Genomic DNA, 26,774 nt, shown 5'->3' with positions numbered 1-26,774 from the left:
TCTCCAAGATGGCCTCTCTCAAACCTCTCCACATTATCTTCATTGTTGAGCTTCTGACCAAACTACCACGGGTCTTGTTCCCTCTAGTACATGGTAGTGGCCACACCACAAAGGCGGTTGTTCTGGTCTCAAAAGACTATAAGCCCCTACAAGTCCAATAAAGGTGTGCACAAGTACCAAATGGTAAGTAGTATGTAAACCTCACTGAACTCTAGGCATAAACCTAGAACAAGCGTATACGTGATGGTCTAACTACCTTAAACACTTTGCAAGCACCTACATAATCACCATGTGTATCACTAAGCACTATGCAAGTGCAGAGCACTAGAATGGATCATCAACTCCTTTTGTAGGTCTCCTAGATCGCACACGTCTAAAATGGCTGACTAAGGGGTATATATAGCCACAAATACCAAATATACCCATTGGAGTAGAATTTCTACACATACATTAAACATGTTTGATAAACTAGTTGGACGCATCCGTTGTGTCCATGTTAGCAAGCCATTATCGACCGATGGAGACTAATATCCTATGTGATATCTAGTGGTGAGGACATGGCACCTATCAATACAACCGTTGATTACAAGTTCATTGATAATCCGACAATACTTCATTAGAAAGACCATAAATCCTTCATCTGAAGTGAATTTGAGGTCCATTAACACTTGATGGATTTTTTAATGAGATTTCAAAATATATTATCTTATATCAATATCACATTGACAAGGTTTTAAAATCATCACAATGATCTATTACTTTTTTTGTCGGATGCTGAAGCGTCATGGGCTTTCCATATAGCCTTAAGGCACTGGCCTAAGATTGAGCATGGCCAAAATAGATGGAAAAACATAATAAGGACGTTATTGGATGTGCTCCTCCTTGGACATCAGCTCTAGAATCTAGCAAAGACATCCAACAAAAGCTTGAGTCTCAAATTGTGTTAAGTTTGAATCCTTCTTAGAATGTAGGACCAACCTGCAATAAAATAGATGCCTAGGATCAATATGAACTCCATTTTTGTTGACCCATATATGGATGGAAATATAACTTGATTACCTAACTAATGATGTTGGTCTAAGGTCTAAATTTCATTGGAGTCAATGGGAATCACCGAAACAAATCAGCATCCAAAATTTGTTACGATGTGGAATTACCATATTTTGAGTTGTTAGGACCTTGTAACGTGTTGTGACTCTTTTGGATCCGAATAGGGGTCCTTGCATGCCACCTTGACTATATATTCAACAGACACCTCCCATGTTAGGATTTGGGTTTTGCTCTAGATCAATCTATCTTTGAACCAAGTCGTATATTAGTTTGTGAAACCCCCACATTCGATTATATATCGTAGTTATGTCTTTAATTGAGCTATATAATTTCAAGTTATTTCTTGTATTCTTAGATTCGCAGGTTGATATTAGGCTAACCAGAGAAAACATGGTGCTAAGGTTATTGGGTTCGGGTCGATAGTTATCATGAACCTAACAAAATATCGGGACCCCAATCCCATCAAATGGCACATTCACATCTATTACCTAGTTTGAGTGTTTTCGCCTTCAGCCTATAAGATCCGAAGGTGCTAAGCAAGCATCAAGTTGGGTTTACCATATATCTATTTCCTGTTGATGTAGGCATGTTTCATCAACATCCGTGGATATAGAATCCCGTGGACGCCGAGAAAGTAAGGGCTTGTTTGGGAGTAAGAATATTGGAACGGCTAAAATACCCATGCTATTCAAAATTGAATAGCCAAGGGATTTCAGCCCCTCCAATACCCTATATTCCCCTTGCTCCCAAACAATGCCCTAATAGGAAAAAGATATAGAGTGCCATTTTAGTTTGAGAAGGGACACGAAGTCGTGGAAGCATACAACATTTCCAACCTAAGTTGGATTAGAGATCAACCAAATATGATCAACCCTTCATGCTTGTAATGGCATCAATAAATACCCCTACCTCTAGCATAGCTGGAGATGGCAATGGGTACCCGAATACCCGATGAGTTTTACCCGATATGAAGGTGGGTATGAGATTATTTCTTTATCGTGGGTATGTTTACGAGTGGATACTATCCATACTCGTGTACCCATGGGTAAAATATACTCGCATTATACTACTATTATCATATAATAAAGCCCATATCATCTAGAAATCCCTGTTCAACTATTGTTTGTTTAACTACCAAGTTATGTAATTATATGGTTTGTGATAGTTAAAGTTAAACTTACTTTTTGTATGTTTGTTTGACATTTTGAGTGATTGATAAATTTTGAGACTTTCCTAGTGGGTATGGTATACCGATGGGTAAAATTAGCTGCACGGGTATGGGTATGGGTAAAATCCTATACACACAAGCATATATGGGTAACCCGATGGGTAGAATTTTGTTTGACAGGTACAGATATGGAATGCTAGTGCTCGATGGGTATATACTTGTTGCCGTCCCTAAACATAGCTAGTTTATCCATGTTCTCCATGTAGAATGACATTGTCACCTGAAAGCAAGCAAGATCGATGATCAAATCATGAAGCTTCACCAAAATCCTGACTGAAAAGTTCACCGGATAATGATGAATGTCACCATCAGAAATGACATATATGTGAAGATTCAGACTAACAGCTCTAAAAGAGTAGATTGACATTTGATTTGACGAAATCTCTCACCTATTTCTTATTTACCAGCATATATTTTACGCCTCGTCGAGGTGTGGTTTTCAAGCATGATACTACCTCTATCTCTATCCACATTCCCATATTTCGAGAAACAACACTTTTAATTTTGACTAAAATTTTACAAAAAAAATTAACATTTATGATACAAAATGAGTATTATTAGATTAATCATAAAATATGTTTTTATAACAAACCGATTTTGATACATAGATATGAATACCATTGTCTTTAAACTTGGTCAAACTTAAACTACTCCCTCTATCGTAAGATAGTTGTTGCTATGATATTCCTGTCTTTTGTCAAATTTAACTAGATTTATAGACAATACTGCAAAAAATATCCAAATAAGTTTTTTAAAGACAGATTCAAAAATCTATCTAAGATACTAGTTATATACTACGAATATTATTATTTATATATTTGATTAAATTTAAAAGTAGTTAACTTCGCACAAAACAAGAACGAGAAATACTATATGATGCATGAAGTACTTCAATAGGTATGTGTAACGCCCTGAATTTGGGGGTAGAATTTTTTCTTCTTTTTACTCACCAAATTCAGGCGTTACTCCCTTTTCTTTTCCCGTTTCGCTCCTTCCCAATTTCAAAGCAGTATAGCGACTGGTGTCCATATCGTGTGTAAACAAAACCAAAGTTGACATGGGTGTTGCATCATGCCGAATCATATTTCTTTTGTCTGATGTCGTGTTTAGTCGCGTGTGTTGCTTAGTCTCGTTTCGGATTTTGCTTCACGAATTGAATTCTGATTTGTGGTTGTGCGTGCCACGGGGTTTTGACCCGCGGTGCGGCCTAGCCCAGCCCAGCTCAGCCCGGCCTGGCCCAGCTCGGCCCGCGCGCCCCTGGCGCCCTGCCCCTCCCTATGCCGCGCCCCCCTCCCCTAGTCTCCTTCCCCTCATTCAATTCTCCCGCGCACAACTCCCTCTCTATCCCACTTCTCTCTCTTCCCCGTGGTGCCCTAGGATTTGGAGACGCTGATCGCCGGAATTTGGATCCCCGTGGTGAGCCCCTCCTCTCTCTCTCCCCTTCCTCTTCTTCCTCCTCTCCCCCACCCCGCGCGTCTCCTCGGCCACGCCCCGCGCCGTCCCCTGGCCGCGCCCCTCGCGCGCCTCCTCAGCTGCGCCCCGCACGCGCCTCCTGGTCGCGTCCCGCGCCGCCTCCCTGGCTGTGCCCCGCGCCCTCCTAGCCGCGCCCCCGTGCGCCTCCTCGGCCGCGCCCCTGGCCGTGCCCCGGCGTCCCCGACGTCCTCGGCAGCCCCCGCGTCCACGCCTTTGCGGTTGCATGCCCCGGTAGCCTCGAGCCCCGCTCGCGCGCGACTGTGTCGCGTGATGTTCAACTTTCAGTTTAATCAGTTTTTCTTTATTTTAGTTTAGTCGACGAAGCGCGCGACGATTCATTTTAAATTCACCTTTATTAATGAGCTGTGGCGCGCTTCGTCGCGCGACGTTTTATTTTAAATTCAGTTCAGATGACGTATGCTGTCGTGCGTTTCGTCACGCGACGCTTAACGTTTATTTATAATTAATGCAGGAGTCTCGTTGTGCGCCCCGTCACGCGACGGGTCGTTTATTTCTTAATTCAATTTAAGCGTTGTGTCGCGCGTCTCGCCGCGCGACAATCCTTTTAATTTACCTTAATCTGTTCATAATAATTAAATATGGAACATGACTTTACCTTATGCTTAACGCGATGGCTAAATTAATACCATTCTGCTTAGACGAGTATTTTAATTTATAATCGCGTGACATGATCGCTCGTCGGCCGTGGCCTCGGTCGTAGGAGTGAGCCCTGCGTCGGACGTCTATCTATTTATTGCATTCTATTGTTTGGTGTACTGTTCTTTTTGTATTAAAACTTGTGGAATGTATGTTTGAAACTCTTATAGATAACGGTCAGTTGGTGGAGTCCGAAGGAGTTGCAGGTGAAGACCCTGAGCAGCAGCTGGTTGGTGAAGGCAAGTGTCCCTTGACCCATCTATGTCCTACTCATTCTTATAATTCATTCCCTGCATTTACATAGTTTATACCTAAGGATTGACTAGCTTTGTTTATCTTGTCCTTGTTTACCTATTCTGGTTGGGTTATTATGGTTTAGCCTTATGCTAGCGCTTCACATTAATCAATGAACATGATGTGATTATCCATGATACGATGTTTTTCCTTTTGATTATGATGATGGTACTTGTGGCCCTTAAGGGGACTCGAGCTGTTTCTCGAGTGCCTTTCCGTAAGGACCTGTTCGTTGGATGACCGCCCGGGAAAACAGTGCAACCATGAGGGTGGAGTGGGATGCCCTTAGCTGAGTAATTAAAGGAACTGGGGTGTAGTTCACTTCGTCGTTGTGCCGTTAATGGGGCTCGGTGTATGCGGCTCGCTCTGCCAAGGTTGGTTCGCCCCTTGGGGAGGAGTGCGGTGCATTTAGGAAACCTAACGGGCGGCTACAGCCCTAGGGAATCTTTGTAAAGGCTACGTAGTGAGACCCTGTCTATTCACCTTGGTAGTGTTTAAGGGTTTGATCGGCCCGAGGCAAGAAGGAATCATGGCTTGTGGGTAAAGTGCGCAACCTCTGCAGAGTGTTATGAAACTGATATATCAGCCGTGCTCGCGGTTATGAGCGGCCAAGGGAGCTCCATTGATTAGAGATACTTGATCAGAGATGTATGGTTTACAGGTGGTGACGAGGATGATGGTTTTGGTTATGACTATGGTACTGGTAAGTGGTATTATTTCCGTTTGAAAAGGGTACATCGGGTTAATAACTTGGGTTAATGCTAAAACCTGGCTTTCTACTAGTAAGTAATAACCTGACCAACTAAAAGCAACTGCTTGACTTAACTCCACATAAAGCTAGTCCACTACAGCCAAACGGGACATATTGTTGAGTATGTTGATGTGTACTCACCCTTGCTTTACACACCAAACCCCCCCCCAGGTTGTCCACGTTGCAACCACTGCTCAGGTGAAGATGAAGTCATGGAGGAGGACTTCCAGGAGTTCCAAGAGTACGATGAGTTCTAGGTATGTTTAGCGGCAAACCCCCAGTCGGCTGCCTATGTAGGCCGTGTGTATCTACGTTTCTTTTCCGCACTTTGATTATTGTTAAAGACTATGTGGATGTCTCGGACATCATGATGTAATCGACTATTATACCCTCTTTTATGTCATTATTTGAGCACTGTGTGATGATGTCCAGTTATGTAACTGCTGTGTACGTGAATTGCTGATCCTGGCACGTACATGGTTCGCATTCGGTTTGCCTTCTAAAACCGGGTGTGACATAGGTGGTATCAAAGCCGTGCTGACTGTAGGACCGCTAACCTATAATAGAATGGTCATTCTAAGGATTATAGACCCCTATTATCACCTTGACTTTGGTATCCCTTCAAAAGTTGGTCATATCGACCAAACCTATGTTCTACTATATATTATACCTTGCTAAAAATCTTTTGTTTATTCTATTTCCTCATTTATTTATGGTCTACTTGCTGGTCATATTAGTTCTATTCTCATTCTTATGCTTACGGTGTCTTTTGTAGATGGCTCGTCTTAGACACACTGCACGGAAGTCAGTCATTCCTTTCTTGCCTTCTTGTCTCGCGGAGCGTCCGCTTCGCCGTCCAGTGACTAGTCAGTCTAGCCACTTGGAGAGGCTGCACCACCGCCTGCAAGAGGAGCAGGAGGGTCGACGACAGGAGCTGGAGCAGCAGGACTCTTCCTTCTCGCTTCAGCAGGAGATAGAATCTGTGAGGAGCTGCTCCCATGTGCTCCCGCTGGAGGCGCCCCCTACACCACCACTGAGGGCCCCAGCCGCTGGAGTAGCTGCTGGAGGAGACCCAGACGACGGAGGTGGCGACAGCAGCTCGAGCCACAGCACCGACCTTTCAGAGGAGCAGGAGCTGGAAGGATGGGTTGCCTGACCCATCACTCGTGACGCCGCTCGCGGGTGTCACTTCCACGACGCGCTCGACACCCTGCTACGCCGGGCACTTGACCGACGTACTTGGTCTTTCGAGTATCGATGTGTTGTCTTCCAGCACAATCGCGGGGTTTACCCGGACCGCTGGGAGGCGACCAGCTTGGTGCCCCGTCCGGAGAACAGTCTCCAGGGTGCGGGGGTCTGCTCAGAGCACTATTCCATCTCTAAGCGGGACTCAACTGAGGCGGCCATGCAAGATGTCGCACGGCGTGCGCTTTCGCACTACTGCTCAGTGCTCGGTGGGGTAGCCGATGGTCTCAACCTAAAGTATTACCCCCGCCGCCCATCTGGCAGCACATGAGGCGTGGTTGTCTCACCTGTTGGTGAGGACAATCCTAGGTTGAGAAGCACAGTCAACCTAGCCATCGTGCTAAACACAGAGCTGGACCATGCATTAGATGAGCTGAGTAGGGCTCGTGCTGATATCGCCCAGCTGCGGGCTGAGCGCGCGGAGCATCGTCACCTAGAGGATGGCTCCCCCGCTCCCGTCGGGACTCAGCACCCGTATCGCTCACCTCAGCGTGGACACCATGCTAATGGTAACCCCGACTGCAGGACCACGATAAATTTAGAACCATAGATCGTCAGCGTCAGATCTTGTAATTAATACAAAAATATATACATAGAAGCTATAGTCTTAGCATCAGTCTTACTCTTAGTTAGTCTTAGTTAGACAGGGTAGTTGCTTATCCTGTGACCTGTGCCTTTATGTTTATTATGATGAACTATGTTGGATTTAGATCTTTGTAATGACTGTCGCCACGGTGGCATCCCCTGCACTTTGGTTTACCTGTTGAATGTTAATAAAATTAGTTACCTAGTTGGAAAGCCCTTTTGTTCTACTTTCCTCTTTATCTGAGAAGCTGTGTTGGTCTGTGTTGGAGATCAGTGAAGATGTTCATCTGTTCAGTATTGTGGAAGAATTCTATACTCTTTTCTTATGATGCAAGGTTTGCAAGATCAGTTCTGATATGTGATTGCATTCTGCAGATGTCAGACAACAGGCGTAGAGGAGGAAGGCGTGCTCAGCAGGAGCAGGCAGCCCCGCAGGATGAGGCACCCCATCAGCAGCTGCCACCCCCGCCCCCGATGATGATTGAGCAGATGTTCTTAATGCAGACTCAGGCAGTTCAAGCTATCGGTCAGACTCTGGCCGCCATTCAGCAGCAGCAGCCACCACCTCAGCCTCAGATGCCCAGAGACAAGCGTGTTGAATTCATGAGAGGTCATCCCCCGGTGTTCGCTCACTCTTCTAATCCCATGGATGCTGAAGATTGGCTGCATACTGTGGAACGGGAGTTGCACACCGCTCAGTGCGATGACAGGGAGAAAGTTCTGTATGGTCCCCGTCTGTTGAGAGGAGTAGCCCAGTCTTGGTGGGAGTCCTATCTCACCACCCATGCTAACCCCGACACTATTTCCTAGGAGGAATTCAGAGACAATTTCCACCAGTACCATGTTCCCGCAGGTCTGATGACAGTAAAGAAGGAGGAGTTCCTAGCGCTCAAGCAAGGGCCCATGTCTGTCAGTGAGTACCGAGACAAGTTTCTGCAACTGACCCGCTATGCTCCTGAGGATGTCAACACAGATGCCAAGAGGTAGTATCGCTTCTTGAGAGGCTTAGTTGACCCTCTGTAGTATCAGCTGATGAAACACACCTTCCCCACATTTCAGCACCTGATCGACAGAGCGATCATGATAGAGAAAAAGCGCAAGGAGATGGAGGATCGCAAGCGCAAGATTGGTCGACCTCAGCCTGGAAGCAGCAATCGCCCTCGTTTCTCAGGCAACCCACCTCAGCAGTTCAGACAGAACCAGCGCCCAGCTCAGCAGCAGTAGTTCCAAAGGCAGTACCCTCAGCACCAGCAGTAGAATCGCTAGAACAACCAGTCAGGAGGAGGTCAGTTCCAGAGGCAGAATCAGCAGGCACCTCGTCTTCCCGCCCCAGCAACCAACTAGAGCAGTCAAGCAGCACCAGTTCAGGGTGGAAGCAGAGCATGTTTCCATTATGGAGAGCAGGGCCATTGGGTGATGCAATGTCTGAAGAAGGCAGCCCAGCAGCAGTCAGGCCCTAGTGCCCTAGCAAAGCAGAATGTGTCTCAGCCTGGAGCAGGCAACCGCTCTCAGCCGCGCTATAACCATGGGAGACTTAATCACTTGGAGGCTGAAGCAGTTCAGGAAACCCCCGGTATGACAGTAGGTATGTTCCTAGTCGACTCCCATATTGCAGAAGTGTTATTTGATACTGGAGCAACACATTCATTTATTATTGTATCATGGGTAGAAGCACATAATCTTCCAATCACTACCATGTCCACCCCCATCCAAATTGACTCGGACGGTGGTAGAATTCAAGCCAATAGCATTTGCTTGAATGTAAGTGCGGAAATAAGGGGGATAGCGTTTCCCACTAATCTCATAGTAATGAGTACTCAGGGAATAGATGTCATCCTAGGAATGAACTGGTTAGATAAGTATCAGGCAGTTATCAGTTGTGATAAGCAGATAATTAAGTTGATGTCCCCACTAGGAGGAGAAGTGGTAGCCGAGTTAATCTCACCTGAGCCAAGGAAAGGAAGTTGTCATCAGATGGCTACTGATAGCAAGGAGCCAGATTCACTTCAGATTATCAAAGTGGTGTCCGAATTCTCAGATGTGTTTCTAGAAGACTTACCAGGCATGCCACCTGAGCGAAAAGTTGAGTTTGCTATAGAGCTTCTTCCTGGCACCGCCCCAATTTCTAAAAGAGCCTACAGAGTGTCTGGACCAGAGTTGGTTGAACTTAAGAAGCAAATTGATCAGCTGTCAGAGAAAGGTTATATAAGGCCAAGCACCTCGTCTTGGGCTGCCCATGTCCTGTTCGTGGAGAAGAAAGATGGCACCAAAAGGATGTGCATCGATTATCGAGCTCTGAATGAGGTCACGATCAAGAACAAGTACCCCTTGCCCAGAATAGAAGATCTGCTCGACCAGTTTAGAGAAGCCAGTGCAGATTCTTGAGACTGCAGGCAGAGTCACCCGGAGGAAAACTATCAGAATGTGCAAAGACAGATGGAGTCACCACTCTGAGGAAGAAGCAATCTGGGAGCGTGAAGATGATCTGATGGCCAAATACCCTAAACTCTTTGCTGGCCAACCTTAAATCTCGAGGGCGAGATTCTTTTAAGGGGGATAGGTTTGTAACGCCCTGAATTTGGGGGTAGAATTTTTTCTTCTTTTTACTCACCAAATTCAGGTGTTACTCCCTTTTCTTTTCCCCTGGCTGCGCGCCCCCGCGCCCTCCCTGGCCGTGTGCTCCCGCGCCCCTGGTTGTGTGCCCCTGGTCGTGTGCCCCGCACCGCCTCCTGGCCACGCCCCCGCGCGCCTCCTTGGTCGTGCCCTCGCGTGCCCTCCCTGGCCGCGCCCCGCGCGCCGTCTCAGCCCCGCGCCTGCGCCCCAATGTCCCCGCGTTCGCGCCCCTGCGGCTGCGTGCCCCGGCGGCCTCGCGAGCCGCGTAGGCCCCAATTGATTGATCCACAACAATACCTACATCTTCCCCCAATTCGACCAGATCCCCATGAGTGGGACTCCGCCCATAACATAATTAAGCGCGCGTGCGACTGTGTCGCGCGATGTCCAACTTTCAGTTTAATCAGTTTTTCTTTATTTTAGTTTAGTCGATGTGCTGCGTCGCGCGTTTTGTCACGCGACGATTCATTTTAAATTCACCTTTATTAATGAGCTGTGTCGCGCGCTTCGTCGCGCGATGTTTCATTTTAAATTCAGTTCAGATGACGTATGTCGTCGTGCTTTTCGTCGCGCGACGCTTAACGTTTATTTATAATTAATGCAGGAGTCTCATTGCGCGCCCCGTCACGCGACGAGTCGTTTATTTCTTAATTCAATTTAAGTGATATGTTGCGCGTCTCGCCGCGCGACAATCCTTTTAATTTACCTTAATCTGTTCATAATAATTAAATATGGAACATGACTTTACCTTATGCTTAACGTGATGGCTAAATTAATACCATTCTGTTTAGACGAGTATTTAAATTTATAATCGTGTGATGTGATCGCTCGTCGGTCGTGGCCTCGATCGTTACTTTCTCTTTCTCGCTTAGTCGTAGGTGTGAGCCCTGCGTCGGACGTCCGTCTATTTATTGCATTCTATTGTTTGGTGTATTGTTCTTTTGTATTAAAACTTGTGGAATGTATGTTTGAAACTCGTATACATAAAGGTCAGTTGGCGGAGTCCGAAGGAGTTGCAGGTGAAGACCCTGAGCAGCAGCTGGTTGGTGAAGGCAAATGTCCCTTGACCCATCTATGTTCTACTCATTCTTATAATTCATTCCCCGCATTTACACAGTTTATACTTAAGGATTGACTAGCTTTTGTTTATCTTGTCCTTGTTTACCTATTCTGGTTGGGTTGTTATGGTTTAGCTTTATGCTAGCGCTTCACATTAATCAATGAACATGATGAGATTATCCATGATACGATGTTTTCCCTTTTGATTATGATGATGGTACTTGTGGCCCTTAAGGGGACTCGAGCTGTTTCTCGAGTGCCTCTTCGTAAGGACCTGTTCGTTGGATGACCGCCCGAGAAAACAGTGCAACCATGAGAGTGGAGTGGGACGCCCTTAGCTGAGTAATTAGAGGAACTGGGGTGTAGTTCGCTTCGCCGTCGTGCCGTTAATGGGGCTCGGTGTATGCGGCTCGCTCTGCCAAGGTTGGTTCGCCCCTTGGGGAGGAGTGCGGTGCATTTAGGAAACCTAACGGGTGGCTACAGCCCCAGGGAATCTTTGTAAAGGCTACGTAGTGAGACCCTACCTATTCACCTTGGTAGTGTTTAAGAGTTTGATCGACCCGAGGCAAGAGGGAATCATGGCTTGTGGGTAAAGTGCGCAACCTCTGCAGAGTGTTATGAAACTGATATATCAGTCGTGCTCGCGGTTATGAGTGGCCAAGGGAGCTCCATTGATTAGAGATACTTGATCAGAGATGTATGGTTTACAGGTGGTGACGAGGATGATGGTTTTGGTTATGACTATGATATTGGTAAGTGGTATTCTTTCCATTTGGAAAGGGTACATCGGGTTAATAACTTGGGTTAATGCTAAAACCTAGCTTTCTACTAGTAAGTAATAACCTGACCAACTAAAAGCAACTGCTTGACTTAACTCCACATAAAGCTAGTCCACTACAGCCAAACGGGACATATTGTTGAGTATGTTGATGTGTACTCACCCTTGCTTTACACACCAAACCCCCCCAGGTTGTTCGCGTTGCAACCACTGCTCAGGTGAAGATGAAGTCGTGGAGGAGGACTTCTAGGAGTTCCAAGAGTACGATGAGTTCTAGGCATGGGTTAGCGGCAAACCCCCAATCGGCTGCCTGTGTAGGCCGTGTGTATCTACGTTTCTTTTCCACACTTTGATTATTGTTAAAGACTATGTGGATGTCTCGGACATCATGATGTAATCGACTATTATACCCTCTTTTATGTCATTATTTGAGCACTGTGTGATGATGTCCAGTTATGTAACTGCTGTGTACGTGAATTGCTGATCCTGGCACGTACATGGTTCGCATTCGATTTGCCTTCTAAAACCGGGTGTGACAGTATGAATATTGTAGATACATTCTTTTGTGGATGGAAGAAGTAAATAATTAACTAGAAGAACCTAAACATGGAATGAAAAAGTCATTGTGTCGGCGTTTCGAGACCGGGGGGTCCCTCAGGCCGACGAGTGAGTGCCGCGTGCCCCAGCCCAGATGGGTCGAGCGCGTGGGCGAGCGCGAAGGGGGGAAGCGAGGTGGCCGGAGACGGGCGTGAGAGAGGTGGAAATCCCACGGCCTTCGTGTTCGTCCCGCGCCCAGGTCGGGTGCGCTTGCAGTAGGGGGTTACAAGCGTCCACGCGGGTGAGGGAAGCGAGCGGTCCCAAGAGAGCGCCTGTCCCGTCCTTGTTCCCGCGCGGCCAACCTTCTCTAAGAAGGCCCTGGTCCTTCCTTTTATAAGCGTAAGGAGAGGATCCAGGTGTATAATGGGGGTGTAGCAGAGTGCTACGTGTCTAGCGGGGGGGAGAGCGAGCGCCCTAAGTACATGCCAATGTGGCAGCCGGAGAGGTCTTGGCACCCTGCTGGTGTGATGTCGTGGCTGTCGGAGGAGCAACGGAGCCTGGCGGAGGGACAGCTGTCGGAGCGGTTGGGTCCTTGCTGACGTCCCCCTGCTTCCGTAAGGGAGCTGAGAGCCGCCGTCGTCACAGGGCTAGCGGGGCGCCATCATTGCCTATCTGGCGGAGCTAGCCGGATGGGACACCGGTCTTGTTCTCTGCGGCCCGAGTCGGCTCGGGGTAGGGTGATGATGGCGCTTCCTGTTGACGTGGCGGGCCTGTGCCCTAGGTCGGGCGACGTGGAGGCTCCTCCGAAGCCGGGGTCGAGTCTGTCTTCCATGGCTGAGGCCGAGCCCGAGCTCCTGGGTCGGGCGAGGCGGAGGTCGTTCGGCAGAGGCCAGGGCGGAGTCCGAGCCCTAGGGTCGGGCGAAGCAGAGTTCGTCGTCTTCTAGGGCTGAGCCCGAGTCCGAGCCCTGGGTCGGGCGGAGCGGAGTTCGCCGTCTTCCGGGGCCTAGCCCGAGTCCGAGCCCTGGGTCGGGCGGAGCGGAGTTCGCCGTCTTCCGGGGCCTAGCCTGAGTCCGAGCCCTGGGTCGGGCGGAGCGGAGTTCGCCGTCTTCCGGGGCCTGGCCTGAGTCCGAGCCCTGTGTCGGGCGGAGCGGAGTTCGCCGTCTTCCGGGGCCTAGCCCGAGTCCGAGCCCTGGGTCGGGCGGAGCGGAGTTCGCCGCCTTCCGGGGCTGAGCCCGAGTCCGAGCCCTGGGTCGGGCGGAGCGGAGTTTCCTATGGCGCCTTTGGCAAGGCCTGACTGCCTGTCAGCCTCACTCTGTCAAGTGGCACTGCAGTCGGAGTGGCGCAGGCGGCGCTGTCCTTCTGTCAGACCGGTCAGTGGAGCGGCGAAGTGACGGCGGTCACTTCGGCTCTGCCGGGGGGCGCGCGTCAGGATAAAGGTGTCAGGCCACCTTTGCGTTAAATGCTCCTGCGACTCGGTCGGTCGGCGCGGCGATTTAGTCAGGGTTGCTTCTTAGCGAAGGCAAAGCCTCGGGCGAGCCGGAGATGTGTCCGCCGTTAAAAAGGAGGGCCTCGGGCGAGACGGAAACCCCTCGGGGTCGGCTGCCCTTGCCCAAGGCTAGGCTCGGGCGAGGCGTGATCGAGTCGCTCGTATGGACTGATCCCTGACTTAATCGCACCCATCAGGCCTCTGCAGCTTTATGCTGATGGGGGTTACCAGCTGAGAATTAGGCATCTTGAGGGTACCCCTAATTATGGTCCCCGACAGTAGCCCCCGAGCCTCGAAGGGAGTGTTAGCACTCGCTTGGAGGCTTTCGTCACACTTTTTTGCAAGGGGACCAGCCTTTCTCGGTTGCATTTTGTTCCGGTGGGTGCGCGCGAGCGCACCCTCCGGGTGTAGCCCCCGAGGCCTCGGAGGAGTGGTTTCACTCCTTCGAGGTCTTAATGCCTTGCGTAATGCTTTGGCTGGTCTGGTGGTTCCCTCATGCGAACTGGCCGTAGCCCGGGTGCACGGTCGGGGCCCAAGTTCTCGGGCTGGTATGTTGACGCTGTCAACGGTTCGGCCGGAGCCGGGTTTGCGAGAGCAGCCCCCGAGCCTCCGCACAGGGCGAGAGGGCGATCAGGGACAGACTCGGCTTTTTTACATACGCCCCTACGTCGCCTTTCCGCAAGGAGGAGGGGGGGACAGCGCCATGTTACCCTCGATGGGCACCGAACATGGTGTCTCCGGTGAGCTGCAAGCGGGTGATCCGAGTGGACGTCCGTGCCCCGTTCGTTGGGGGTCGGCTAGGGGCCCAGAGGCACGCCCAAAAGTACCTGCGGGTGATCTGCCGGACCCGGTCCCCTGGCGACGGGGTCCGAGGGCTTGATGCCTCCCTCCGATGGGATTCCGTTACAAGATCGCTCCCGCTGGTCTCGGAAATGTCCTAGGGTACCTCGGGAGCGCAGCCCGAGCCTTGGTTATGTATCGAACGTACCCCTGGTCATCCCTCGCTCGGCGTCTGAGGCGACTGTGAACCCTTCGGGGGCCAGCCTTCGAACCCCTGATCAGTAATGGGCGCGGAGCCCGAGTAGCCTGAGGCGGCCGTGGAGCCCTTCGGGGGGCCGGCCTTCGAACCTCTGACCAGTAGTGGGTGTAGGGCCCACGCAATCTGAGGCGGCTGTTGAACCCTTCGAGGGGACCAGCCTTCGAATCCCTGATCAGTAAGGAGGCTCGGAGCCTGGTTCCTTCACGGGGAAGGATCCCTTTCGGGGTATCCCCCTTTCCCGGTCCCTGTCGCAAGAGATAGAGAAAGAGGAAAAAAGGAAAAAGGATACGAAACTGAACGACGCGGCGTACCTTTTTTGGCGCGGTTGTTTCGGCGAAGGCGAAGCGTCGCCCGCTGCTCCTGCCAGAAGCGCCGCCTGTCCAGCCACGGAGTTAATGCGACGGGGCGAGTAGTTGGCGAGGCGGCCGTTGCACGTGCGCGAGCCGTTCGAGGAACGGATCACGGGCGCGTTGTCTTCACACCGTGAGAGGGGGTTCTCTCGCTGCCCCTGGATGGGACGTGAGCTTGGCTGACGACGTGACCGCTGCTCCCGTGCGCCTGCCATCGTCATTACTGCCGGACCACTTTTGGCCGCGTTGACCGCCGCGTCAGGCTGGCGCTACTGGGTCACGCGCTGGGTCGCCTCGAGTCGCGGTATTGGTTCCGCAATCGAGGAGGCGCGGTGGTGGCGCAAGTGGCGGTGCAGTTGCTTGCATGCAGCATCCGGCGCGCCGGTTGCGCGACGCGTGGGCCTGGGCCTCCATGCTGGCGTGTCGGGAGTCGGAGAAGCGCGTCCACTTGGCGCGGTTGCATGCCGCCTGCATGGCTGCCCGCCTCTTTCGCCCGTTGGTCCGGGCAAAAGTGGAGGGTCACTTGTAACCGCTGGGCGGTTGCATGCACCACGCGCGGCGGTTTGGCTTCTTCTGCTCGGAGCCGGTCTCCATGACATGCGGGACCCAGCCCCCGCGCCGCAGGGGAGGGCTTTGGAGCGTGTTGGAGAAGACTCAGCCCGTGACGGTTGGGGGCGCAAGCAGGGAGAGTTGCCTTTAAAAGGAGGGTGACCCCTTTTGAAAGGCGATCGTGTCTTCTCGCTCCCTTATGCACCGTGTCTTTCCACCTTCCAAGCCCCCGGATGGGGGATGTCCGCCGTCTTTTTGCCTCGTCGTTGGAGGGACGCAACTCCGTGGGAGTTGGTACCTTTCAGCCATCGTTCGGCTTCAAGGATTTTCATCATGCAGCCCGGCTGCACCCCTCCACCGGCGGTCACCCAAGATGGTGACCTCCGGCTTGATGGTGGGGGAAAGCGAGCCGGGCTGCGGCCTCTGCCCCTCCCTCAGCCTCAAGGATTTTCATCACCAGGGCTGGGGAGGGGAGTGTGTCGAGTTGAGGTCGGCCCCCGCGTGGGCGGCGGCCCGCTCCTTCACTCAGTGATCGGAGGGAGGAGCGGTTGTCGTCCGTGGCGCTGACAGCTGCACCGTGCCTGGCTTTCGGACGCGAGTGGCTTCGGAGCCGCTCGCGGCGCCGGCGTCTGCCACGGTAGCTGGAAGAGGTTCTTCCGCCGGCGGGATAGCCAAGGCTGGCCACGGACCGACCTCCAACTCTACGGCCTTCTGCCTGTCCTTGCCTTACGAGTTTTGGCATGGGCGGGGGCCTCCTGGCAGCAGCATCCGCCCTGAGGTCAGTGCCGCCGCTGTTCGGCCCCCCGGAGCAGAAGTCGCCGTCGTCGCCGCTGCTGGAGCAGGTGACGGCGCGCCGTTCGTCGGTCTTCCGTTGCTCCGCAGGCCTTCCCCCATGGAGTGGGGTTTGTTCGTACCTGCGGAGGGGGAATCGGAGTTCCGTTTGTAATGGCACTTCGAATGTCAGTGTTTTTGTTCATTGCGGCTTTCGGGGCCTGAACATGTATGTAATTACGGCACGGAGCCGTGTTTTTTCCTCATTTTCGAGCGCTAAGACTCGTCTGTTGATTATCTGAATCGCTTCACCAAGCATGAGTCGCCCCGTGTCAAGGTGACGAGTGAGGTATCCGTATCCCGGAGGCGTAGGAGTCCCTCGGCTCGGTCGGCCTTGCTGTTCGAGGCTCCTCTAGCTTAGTTAAAGAGACCCCTCGGCCGCTCTTCGACGAGCCGAGGCCAGGGGTAGCGATATCAGTATGAATAGAGGCGGAGTCGGCTCGAAAATGAAACCTGGTTGGCCGGAGCCTAGTCGAGTTGTCCGTCAGCGGGAGCGATGCCGGAGTTGATCAGCCGAGGCCTCGGACCGGGCTGGCGCCCTTGGAAGATGGTTGGCCGAGGCCCCAGGGGTAACCGGCCGAGCCGCCTGCTCGGGCCGGATTCCCGGAGAAGTCCCTGGCAGCGATTGCCCGGGCGTGGTGATGACGTCGTCCTTCGGAGCGGAGATCCTTGGACCGTGTCGCCGTCCGAGGCTAGGTCGGGCCCCGCCGAAGGTGTCGTCGATGCCGAGGGTGCTACAGCTCCCTTCCAGCGTCAAGACCCGAGCCTGCAGGGTCAAAGTGTCTTGTAACGTGTGCCTTCTGCGGCCGCCGAGGCCAGAACACACACCCTCGCTGCGTTGTAAAGCTGCGTCTCTTTTCCTCTTGTTTCGAGTATCTGGACTTTTTGTCGGCAACAGGGATGTTTGTGCGAGCGAGAGTTGCTTCTCGCGGAAGGTGATGAGTGAGGTATCCGTATCCCGGAGGCGTGGGAGTCCCTCGGCTCGGTCGGCCTTGCCGCTTACGCGTACTTTCACCCGTCCATGAGGCCCTGTCACCGACTCGGTCGAGAAGGCTCGAAGGATCGCTTCGGCAGAAGGGCTTCCGAACGTAAAGACTTGTTCGATCCGGGGAGCCACTTTATCCGAACGCGAGTTACTTATCGCAGAAGGTGATGAGTGAGGTATCCGTATCCCGGAGGCGTAGGAGTCCCTCGGCTCGGTCAGCCTTGGCTGCTTACGTGTACTCCGTCGTTTCTAGGACCCACTTTTCGAAGTAGTCAAAAAGCACGAAAGATATTCTGGTAAAAGAGATCTTTTTTCGAGGAAAATTTTGACGTAGAGGGGGTTTCCCCCCTTTTAGCCCCCGAGGGAGGGTCGGGCTTTGCCGAGGCGAGGCCGACCCTTCCTTGTTGACTAAACTTTGCGCGGGTGCGAGGTATATGAACAACATGGAAACATCTTAAGGGTAGAAGCGACGTAGCTGTTGGATGTTCCAAGCGTTGCCGTAGACCTCGCCTTGACTGTTGGCCAGCTTGTACGTTCCGGGCTTCAGAACTTTGGCGATGACGAATGGCCCCTCCCAGGGGGGCGTGAGTTTGTGCCTCCCTCGGGTGTCTTGCCGCAGCCGAAGCACCAGGTCGCCCACCTGGAGGTCTCGGGGTCGGACCCCTCGGGCGTGGTAGCGTCGCAGGGATTGCTGATACCGCGCCGAGTGTAGTAAGGCCCTGTCCCGAGCCTCTTCCAGCTGGTCCAGCGAGTCTTCTCGGCTAGCTTGGTTGCTTTGATCGTCGTAGGCCCTCGTCCTCGGGGAGCCGTATTCCAGGTCAGTGGGCAAGACGGCCTCGGTCCCGTAGACCAGGAAGAACGGCGTGAAACCCATGGCTCGGCTCGGCGTTGTCCTCAGGCTCCAGACCACCGAGGGGAGTTCCTTCATCCATCGCTTGCCGAACTTGTTGAGGTCGTTGTAAATCCGAGGCTTGAGCCCTTGTAGAATCATGTCGTTGGCGCGCTCTACTTGCCCATTCGACATGGGATGAGCCACGGCGGCCCAGTCCACCCGGATGTGGTGATCCTCGCAAAAATCCAAGAATTTTCTGCCGGTGAACTGGGTGCCGTTGTCGGTGATGATGGAGTTTGGGACCCCGAAGCGATGGATGATGTTGGTGAAGAACGCCACCGCCTGCTCGGACCTGATGCTGTTCAGGGGTCGGACCTCGATCCACTTGGAGAATTTGTCGATGGCGACCAGCAGGTGCGTGTAGCCCCCGGGCGCCTTCTGCAAGGGACCAACGAGGTCCAGACCCCACACAGCGAAGGGCCAGGTGATGGGTATCGTCTGCAGAGCCTGAGCGGGCAGGTGGGTCTGCTTCGCATAGAATTGACACCCTTCGCAGGTGCGGACAATTCTAGTGGCGTCAGCCACCGCCGTTGGCCAGTAGAAGCCTTGCCGGAAAGCATTCCCGACGAGGGCTCGGGGCGCTACGTGATGGCCGCAAGCCCCCGAGTGTATCTCTTGCAGGAGTTCCTGACCTTCGGCGATGGAGATGCATCGCTGGAGGATGCCCGAGGGGCTGCGGTGGTAGAGCTCCTTCTCATCGCCCAACAAGACGAACGACTTCGCGCGTCGCGCTACCCGCCGAGCCTCGGCTTGGTCGAGGGGTAGCTTTCCTTGGCGGAGATATTGCAGGTACGGGGTCTGCCAATCTCGATCAGGCGTGGCTCCGCTCCGCTCCTCCTCGATGCGCAGCGCCTCGCCCTCGGGGGCCGAGGGTACCTCGGGCTGAACCGAGGACGCCTCAGGCTGGTCCGAGGGTGCCTCGGGCTCGGGCGTGTCGTTGATCTTGACGGAGGGTTGGTGCAGATCCTGGGAGAAGACGTCTGGGGGAACCGTCGTTCGCCCCGAGGCTATTTTTGCCAGCTCGTCCGCAGTCTCGTTGTAGCGCCGAGCGTTGTGGTTAAGCTCGAGCCCGTAGAACTTGTCTTCCAGGCGCCGAACCTCATCGCAGTAGGCCTCCATCTTCGGGTTGCGGCAGTGGGAGTTCTTCATGACTTGGTCGATGACGAGCTGCGAGTCACCGCGGGCATCGAGGCGTCTGACCCCTAGCTCGATGGCGATCCGCAACCCGTTGACTAGAGCCTCGTACTCAGCCACATTGTTGGACGCCGAGAAATGGAGGCGCAGCACGTAGTGTAGGTGTTTCCCGAGGGGCGAGATGAAGAGCAGGCCCGCGCCGGCTCCCGTCTTCATCAGCGACCCGTCGAAAAACATGGTCCAGAACTCCGGTTGGATCGGAGCCGTCGACAGCTAGGTGTCGACCCATTCGGCTACGAAGTCCGCCAATACCTGGGACTTGATGGCCTTCCGAGGGGCGAACGAGATTGTCTCGCCCATGATTTCCATCGCCCACTTTGCGATCCTGCCCGAGGCCTCTCGGCACTGGATGATCTCCCATAGGGGGAAGGATGACACCACAGTTACCGGGTGAGACTTCGAAGTAGTGTCACAACTTCTGCCTCGTCAGGATCACTGCATACAGCAGCTTCTGAACTTGTGGGTAGCGGATCTTGGTTTCGGACAGTACCTCACTGACGAAGTAAACTGGCCTCTGAACGGGCAATGCATGCCCCTCTTCTTGCCTCTCGACCACAATCGCGGCGCTAACCACCTGAGTGGTCGCAGCGACGTAGACCAAGAGGGCTTCTCCATCAGCTGGGGGTACCAAGATAGGCGCCTTTGTAAGAAGCGCCTTCAGGTTCCCGAGAGCTTCCTCGGCCTCAGGGGTCCAAGCGAAACACTCGGCCTTCCTTAACAGGCGGTACAGAGGCAGACCTCTTTCGCCGAGGCGTGAGATGAAGCGGCTCAGGGCCGCGAGACATCCCATGACCCTCTGTACGCCTTTTAAGTCCTTGATGGGCCCCATGCTGGTGATGGCTGCGATCTTCTCCGGGTTGGCTTCGATACCCCGCTCGGAGACGATGAACCCCAAGAGCATGCCCCGGGGCACCCCGAAGACACACTTCTCGGGATTGAGCTTGACGCCTTTTGCCTTGAGACACCAGAATGTCACTTCAAGGTCAGAGAGGAGGTCGGAAGCTTTCCTTGTCTTGACTACGATGTCATCAACGTAAGCCTCGACCGTGCGACCGATGTGTTCGCCGAACACATGGTTCATGCACCGCTGGTACGTCGCACCCGCGTTCCTCAAACCGAACGGCATGGTGACATAGCAGTACATGCCGAAGGGCGTGATGAAAGAAGTCGCGAGCTGGTCGGACTCTTTCATCCGGATTTGGTGATACCCTGAGTAGGCATCGAGGAAGGACAGGGTTTCGCACCCAGCAGTGGAATCCACGATCTGATCGATGCGAGGTAGAGGGTAGGGAACCTTCGGACATGCTTTGTTGAGACCAGTGTAGTCTACACACATCCGCCATTTCCCCCCTTTCTTTCTCACAAGCACAGGGTTGGCAAGCCATTCAGGATGGAATACCTCTTTGATGAATCCTGCTGCCATTAGCTTGTGGATCTCCTCGCCTATCACTCTGCTCTTCTCCTCGTCGAATCGGCGCAGAGGCTGCCTGACGGGTCGGGCTCTGGCCCGAATATCCAGCGAGTGCTCGGCGACATCCCTCGGTATGCCGGGCATGTCCGAGGGACTCCACGCAAAGACGTCGGCGTTTGCGCGGAGAAAGTCGACGAGCACTGCTTCCTATTTGGGGTCGAGCCCGGAACCGATCCGGATCTGCTTGGAGGTGTCGCCACTGGGGTCGAGAGGGACGGCCTTAACCGTCTCCGCTGGCTCGAAGTTGCCGGCATGTCGCTTCACGTCTAGCACCTCTTTGGAGAGGTTCTCCAGTTCAGCGATGAGGGCCTCGGACTCGGCGAGGGCCTCGGCGTACTCCACGCACTCCACGTCGCATTCGAACGCGTGTTTGTACGTGGGGCCGACGGTGATGACCCCGTTGGGGCCCGGCATCTTGAGCTTCAGGTAGGTGTAGTTGGGGACGGCCATGAACTTCGCGTAGCATGGCCTCCCTAATACCGCGTGGTAGGTTCCTCGGAACCCGACCACCTCGAACGTCAAAATCTCCCTTCGGAAGTTGGAGGGCGTTCCGAAGCAGACGGGAAGGTCGAGCCGTCCGAGGGACTGGACGCGCTTCCCAGGAATGATCCCGTGGAAGGGCGCAGCGTCTGCTCGGACGGAGGACAGATCGACGCGCAGGAGCCTGAGGGTCTCGGCGTAGATGATGTTGAGGCAGCTGCCCCCATCCATCAGGACCTTGGTGAGCCTAACGTCGCCGACGATGGGGTCGACGACGAGCGGGTATTTCCCCGGGCTCGGCACGTGGTCGGGGTGGTCAGCTTGGTCGAAGGTGATGGGCTTGTCGGACCAGTCTAGGTAGACTGGCGCCGCCACCTTCACCGAGCAGACCTCCCGGCGCTCTTGCTTGCGATGCCGAGCCGAGGCATTCGTCGCATGCCCTCCGTAGATCATGAAGCAGTCGCGGACCTCGGGGAACTCTCATGCTTGGTGATCTTCCTTTTTGTCGTCGTCGCGGGCCCTACCACCCTCTGTGGGTGGCCCGGCCTTGTGGAAGTGGCGCCGAAGCATGACGCACTCCTCGAGGGTGTGCTTGACGGGCCCCTGATGGTAGGGGCACGGCTCCTTGAGCACCTTGTCGAAGAGGTTTGCACCTCCGGGGGGCTTTCGAGGGTTCTTGTACTCGGCGGCGGCGACAAGGTCCGCGTCGGCGGCGTCGCGTTTCGCTTGCGACTTCTTCTTGCCTTTCTTCTTGGCGCCGCGCGGAGTAGACGCCTCGGGAGCCTCTTCCGACGGGCGGCCCTGGGGCTGCTTGTCCTTTCGGAAGATGGCCTCGACCGCCTCCTGGCCAGAGGCGAACTTGGTGGTGATGTCCATCAGCTCGCTCGCCCTGGTGGGGGTCTTGCGACCCAACTTGCTCACCAGGTCGCGGCAGGTGGTGCCGGCAAGGAACGCGCCGATGACATCTACGTCGGTGATGTTGGGCAGCTCGGTGCGCTGCTTCGAGAATCGCCGGATGTAGTCCCGAAGAGACTCTCCCGGCTGTTGCCGGCAGCTTCGGAGGTCCCAGGAATTCCCGGGGTGCACGTACGTGCCCTAGAAATTGCCGGTGAAGGCTTGGACCAAATCATCCCAGTTGGAGATCTGCCCCGGAGGCAGGTGCTCCAACCAGGCACGAGCAGTATCGGAGAGGAACAGGGGGAGGTTGCGGATGATGAGGTTGTCGTCGTCCGTTCCACCCAGTTGGCAGGCCAGGCGGTAGTCTGCGAGCCACAGTTCCGGTCTCGTTTCCCCCGAGTACTTTGTGATAGTAGTCGGGGGTCGGAAACGGGTCGGGAACGGCGCCCGCCGGATGGCCCGACTGAAGGCCTGCGGACCGGGTGGTTCGGGCGAGGGACTCCGATCCTCCCCGCTGTCGTAGCGTCCCCCACGCCTGGGGTGGTAGCCTCAGCGCACCCTTTCATCGAGGTGGGCCCGACGGTCGCGACGATGGTGCTCGTTGCCGAGGTGGCCCGGGGCCGCAGGCGCGGTGTTGCGCGTGCGCCCGGTGTAGACCGAGGCTTCCCGCATGAATCGGGAAGTCGCGGCATGAGGTTCCGAGGGGTATCCCTGCCTTCGGGAGGCAGAGCTCTCGGCCCGTTGGGCCGCAGCGCCTTCCAGAAGATTCTTGAGCTCTCCCTGGATTCGCCGACCCTCGGTGGTTGATGGCTCCGGCATCACGCGGAGGAGCATCGCTGCGGCTGCCAGGTTCTGACCAACCCCGCTGGATGCGGGTGGCGGCCTGACCCTGACGTCGTTGGCGACGCGGTGCTGGAAACCCTGGGGCAGGTGACGTATTTCTCCGGCCGGGGGTTGGCCCGTCCATACCTGCCCGACGTCCCGGCGGATCGACTCGAGCGCTCTTGCTCCCTCGTCGAGCCTGGCCTGCGCCCCGCAGACTTGCTCGAGCTGTGGGTCGTGACCCCCCGCCGGAACGGGGACCACAGCTAGCTCCCGCGGGATGTCGGCGCGAGGCACCGGCCTAGGGAGATCACCGTCCTCCGGCATGCCAAGATGGTTGCCTTCGGAGGGATCCACTAGCTCGACGTGGAAACATTCGCGGCTTGGGCCGCAGTCCTCGTTGTTAAGGCTGCGGCTACCGTCGGAACAGTCGGAGAGGCAGTAGTCACATGCGGTCATAAAGTCCCGCATGGCACTGGGGTTGCCAAATCCAGAGAAATCCCAGCAGATGCTGGGATCGTCATCTTCCTCGGACCCAGAGCGCCCGTAGGTCGAGACGTCCGTCAATCGGTCCCAAGGCGACCGCATGCGAAACCCCAGAGGGGTTGCACTCGCCTCAACGAGAGCGCCCGCCAAAGCGAGGTCGCTAGGCGGGTTGAGGCCGAGTCGAAATGACGTAGGATGGGAATCAGTCAGTACCTTTTGGTCGACGAGGAGCGACATAGTCACGTCGGGGACTGATTGCGCCGTTGTCTTAGGTACGAGGGCGACGTCCTGCAGGCCCTCCGTGAGCTTGCTGGCGTCGTCCACTTGCTCGGGATTGGCGTGTCGCGGGGGGACGGCGCTCGCCTTCGTCTCAAACGCGAGGTCGACGCCCGACGCGCCCCCCGTTGGGGCGCTGGAGACGTCGATTCGCTCGACAGCCGACGAAGCGCGGCCTCCCGCTCGGCCTTGGTTGCCCCGCCTCCTCCTCCGATGGCGGGGGAGAGGACGGGGCGAGCTCGAATGTTGTTCTTCCACCACGCGGGGAAGATGTCGTCGATTCCGCCGCCGGCGGGCGGGTTGTCGGCCGCCATTGTCGTTGTCGCGCGGCGGTGGAAGGAGTATCATGTCGTAGCTGCCGTCGAGGGACATGAACTCAAGACTCCCGAAACGGAGCACCGTCCCGGGTTGGAGAGGTTGTTGGAGACTGCCCATCTGGAGCTTGACGGGAAACTGCTCGTCAACACGCAGCAGGCCCCTACCTGGCGCGCCAACTGTCGGCGTTTCGAGACCGGGGGGTCCCTCAGGCCAACGAGTGAGTGTCGCGTGCCCCAGCCCAGATGGGTCGAGCGTGTGGGCGAGCGCGAAGGGGGGAAGCGAGGTGGCCGGAGACGGGCGTGAGAGAGGTGGAAATCCCGCAGCCTTCGTGTTCGTCCCGCGCCCAGGTCTGGTGCGCTTGCAGTAGGGGGTTACAAGCGTCCACGCGGGTGAGGGAAGCGAGCGGCCCCAAGAGAGCGCCTGTCCCGTCCTCGTTCCCGCGCGGCCAACCTTCTCTAAGAAGGCCCTGGTCCTTCCTTTTATAGGCGTAAGGAGAGGATCCAGGTGTACAATGGGGGTGTAGCAGAGTGCTACGTGTCTAGCGGGGGGGAGAGCGAGCGCCCTAAGTACATGCCAATGTGGCAGCCGGAGAGGTCTTGGCACCCTGCTGGTGTGATGTCGTGGCTGTCGGAGGAGCAACGGAGCCTGGCGGTGTAGCATCCCAAAAATCCTAATCTAGGTTTGAAACCCTAATCCACCTTTTTCCCCTCCCTTCATCCTCTAATTCTAAGTTCTCCACTAAGTTTTTCTTTCATCATATGCATACATTTTGTTTGATCACAAAGCACCTCACTTAGATTCTATTTTCTAAACACTTAGAGTATTCACAAAATATTTTGTTCAAAAGAAAAAGGGGCAAAAGGGGAAATGGGATTTGAAAAGTAAAAAGAAAAAGGGAAAAACCCTCTCCTCTCCCTGTTGGACCGAATCTCGGCCCAACACCCGCAACCCCCCCTTCCCACGCGCCCGCACTCCCCAGCATTCGGCCCAACTGCAGCCTGCTTCCGCGCGCGCGACAGCCGCTCCACACCTCGCCCTCTCTCTCGCTGACAAGGCGTCCCCACCCGTCAGCCACCCGCTCTCTCGCTCGCTCGCTCCCTCTGACCAAGCGACCCCACGGGTCAGCTGCTTCGTCGTCCGTCCGTCGTCCCCTCGCCGAAGTCACCTCCGGCCGTCGCCTCCGTCCTCCCCTCTGCCATCCTGCCGCACAGGGAAGTTTGGCACCGCTCCGTCCTCCTCCCCTTGACCAGCGTCCTCGCCGGTACCACCTCGCCGTAGCGTCCCCTCGGCAGCGCTGTGCGCCATTTATGGCGGCACTGGGAGGCTCGCCGGAGTCAGGGAGCTCCACCGCCCCCCTTCCCCCGCGCGCCTATAAAAAGCTCCCCCCCCCCCCCCGAGCTCCTTCTTCCTCGCACCAGCTTCGGCCATCCCCCTCCTCCCCTTCCCCGAGCTCAATTCACAAGGCGCCGGCGTCATCTTCCTCTCTGGTGAGTCTTTTCCTTCTCCTCCCTCTCCTTCTCTGTTGGTCCGGCAAGGAATTGAGTGAGCCGAGCAGCTCCCTCGCGTAGCCACGAACCCGAAGCGCCACTTTCCAGCCCCCGTTCCCCACCCAGAGCCCACCGGCGGCGATCCCCGCCGCGGAACTCCGCCCCCTCCCCGTGGGCAGCCCCCTCCCGACCCCCTCTGGCCAAATTAAACTCACCATGAGAATCGCCAACTGCCGCCCGTGCTAAACCACCCCCCCTCGGACCCGGAACTGGGCCACCGGCGGCAAGCCGCCGTCAAGCTTCCCCGGCGGCCGGTTTTTCCCCGCGCTCGGCCGGTTCGCCCGCCGTCTGGCCGCAACGCCGTCCCTTCCCCCCCCTCTCTCGCTGGCAAGTGGGCCCCATGCGACGCCGTCACCCTCGCGGCCGCGCCGTTCCCCCCCCCCCCCCCCCTCGCTCGTGGGCCGCCGCTGGGCCGAAAGCGCCTCAGCGCGCGCTCGCGCCCGGGGTGGGCCAAAAATCCTGCCCCCGGCCCAGAAGAGAGGAATTCCCTTCTCTTTTTCTTTTCCACCCTTTTGCCCATTTAAATAGTTTTCTCAATATTTTATGCACAAAAAATTATCAAAAAAGATCTCCAAGGTCACATAAAATAATGTTGTTAGAAAATGGCACACTATGATTGATGAACTACTGTTGATGTATTGTTTTACTGTATGTTTCCTAGAAGAAGCGGGAACCGCAGATCCGGATCCCGTAGCTCCGGAAGAAGGGTCGGAGCCCGAACTTCCGAAAGTAGATCTTCTGTGCCAAGAGAGCTTCAACGAAGGCAAGTCCATCCTTCCCTTGATGCATAAATTACCTATTCTCTCTACCACTGCCTAGGCCGGGAACTATGGGGGGGATATTGCATTGTGAGTGAGAGATGGCCCGCATTAACATATACT

This window comes from Zea mays, chromosome 3 (genome assembly GCF_902167145.1).
Source record: "Zea mays cultivar B73 chromosome 3, Zm-B73-REFERENCE-NAM-5.0, whole genome shotgun sequence".
Lineage (NCBI taxonomy): Eukaryota > Viridiplantae > Streptophyta > Magnoliopsida > Poales > Poaceae > Zea > Zea mays.
Note: the sequence above shows the minus strand (reverse complement) of the source record.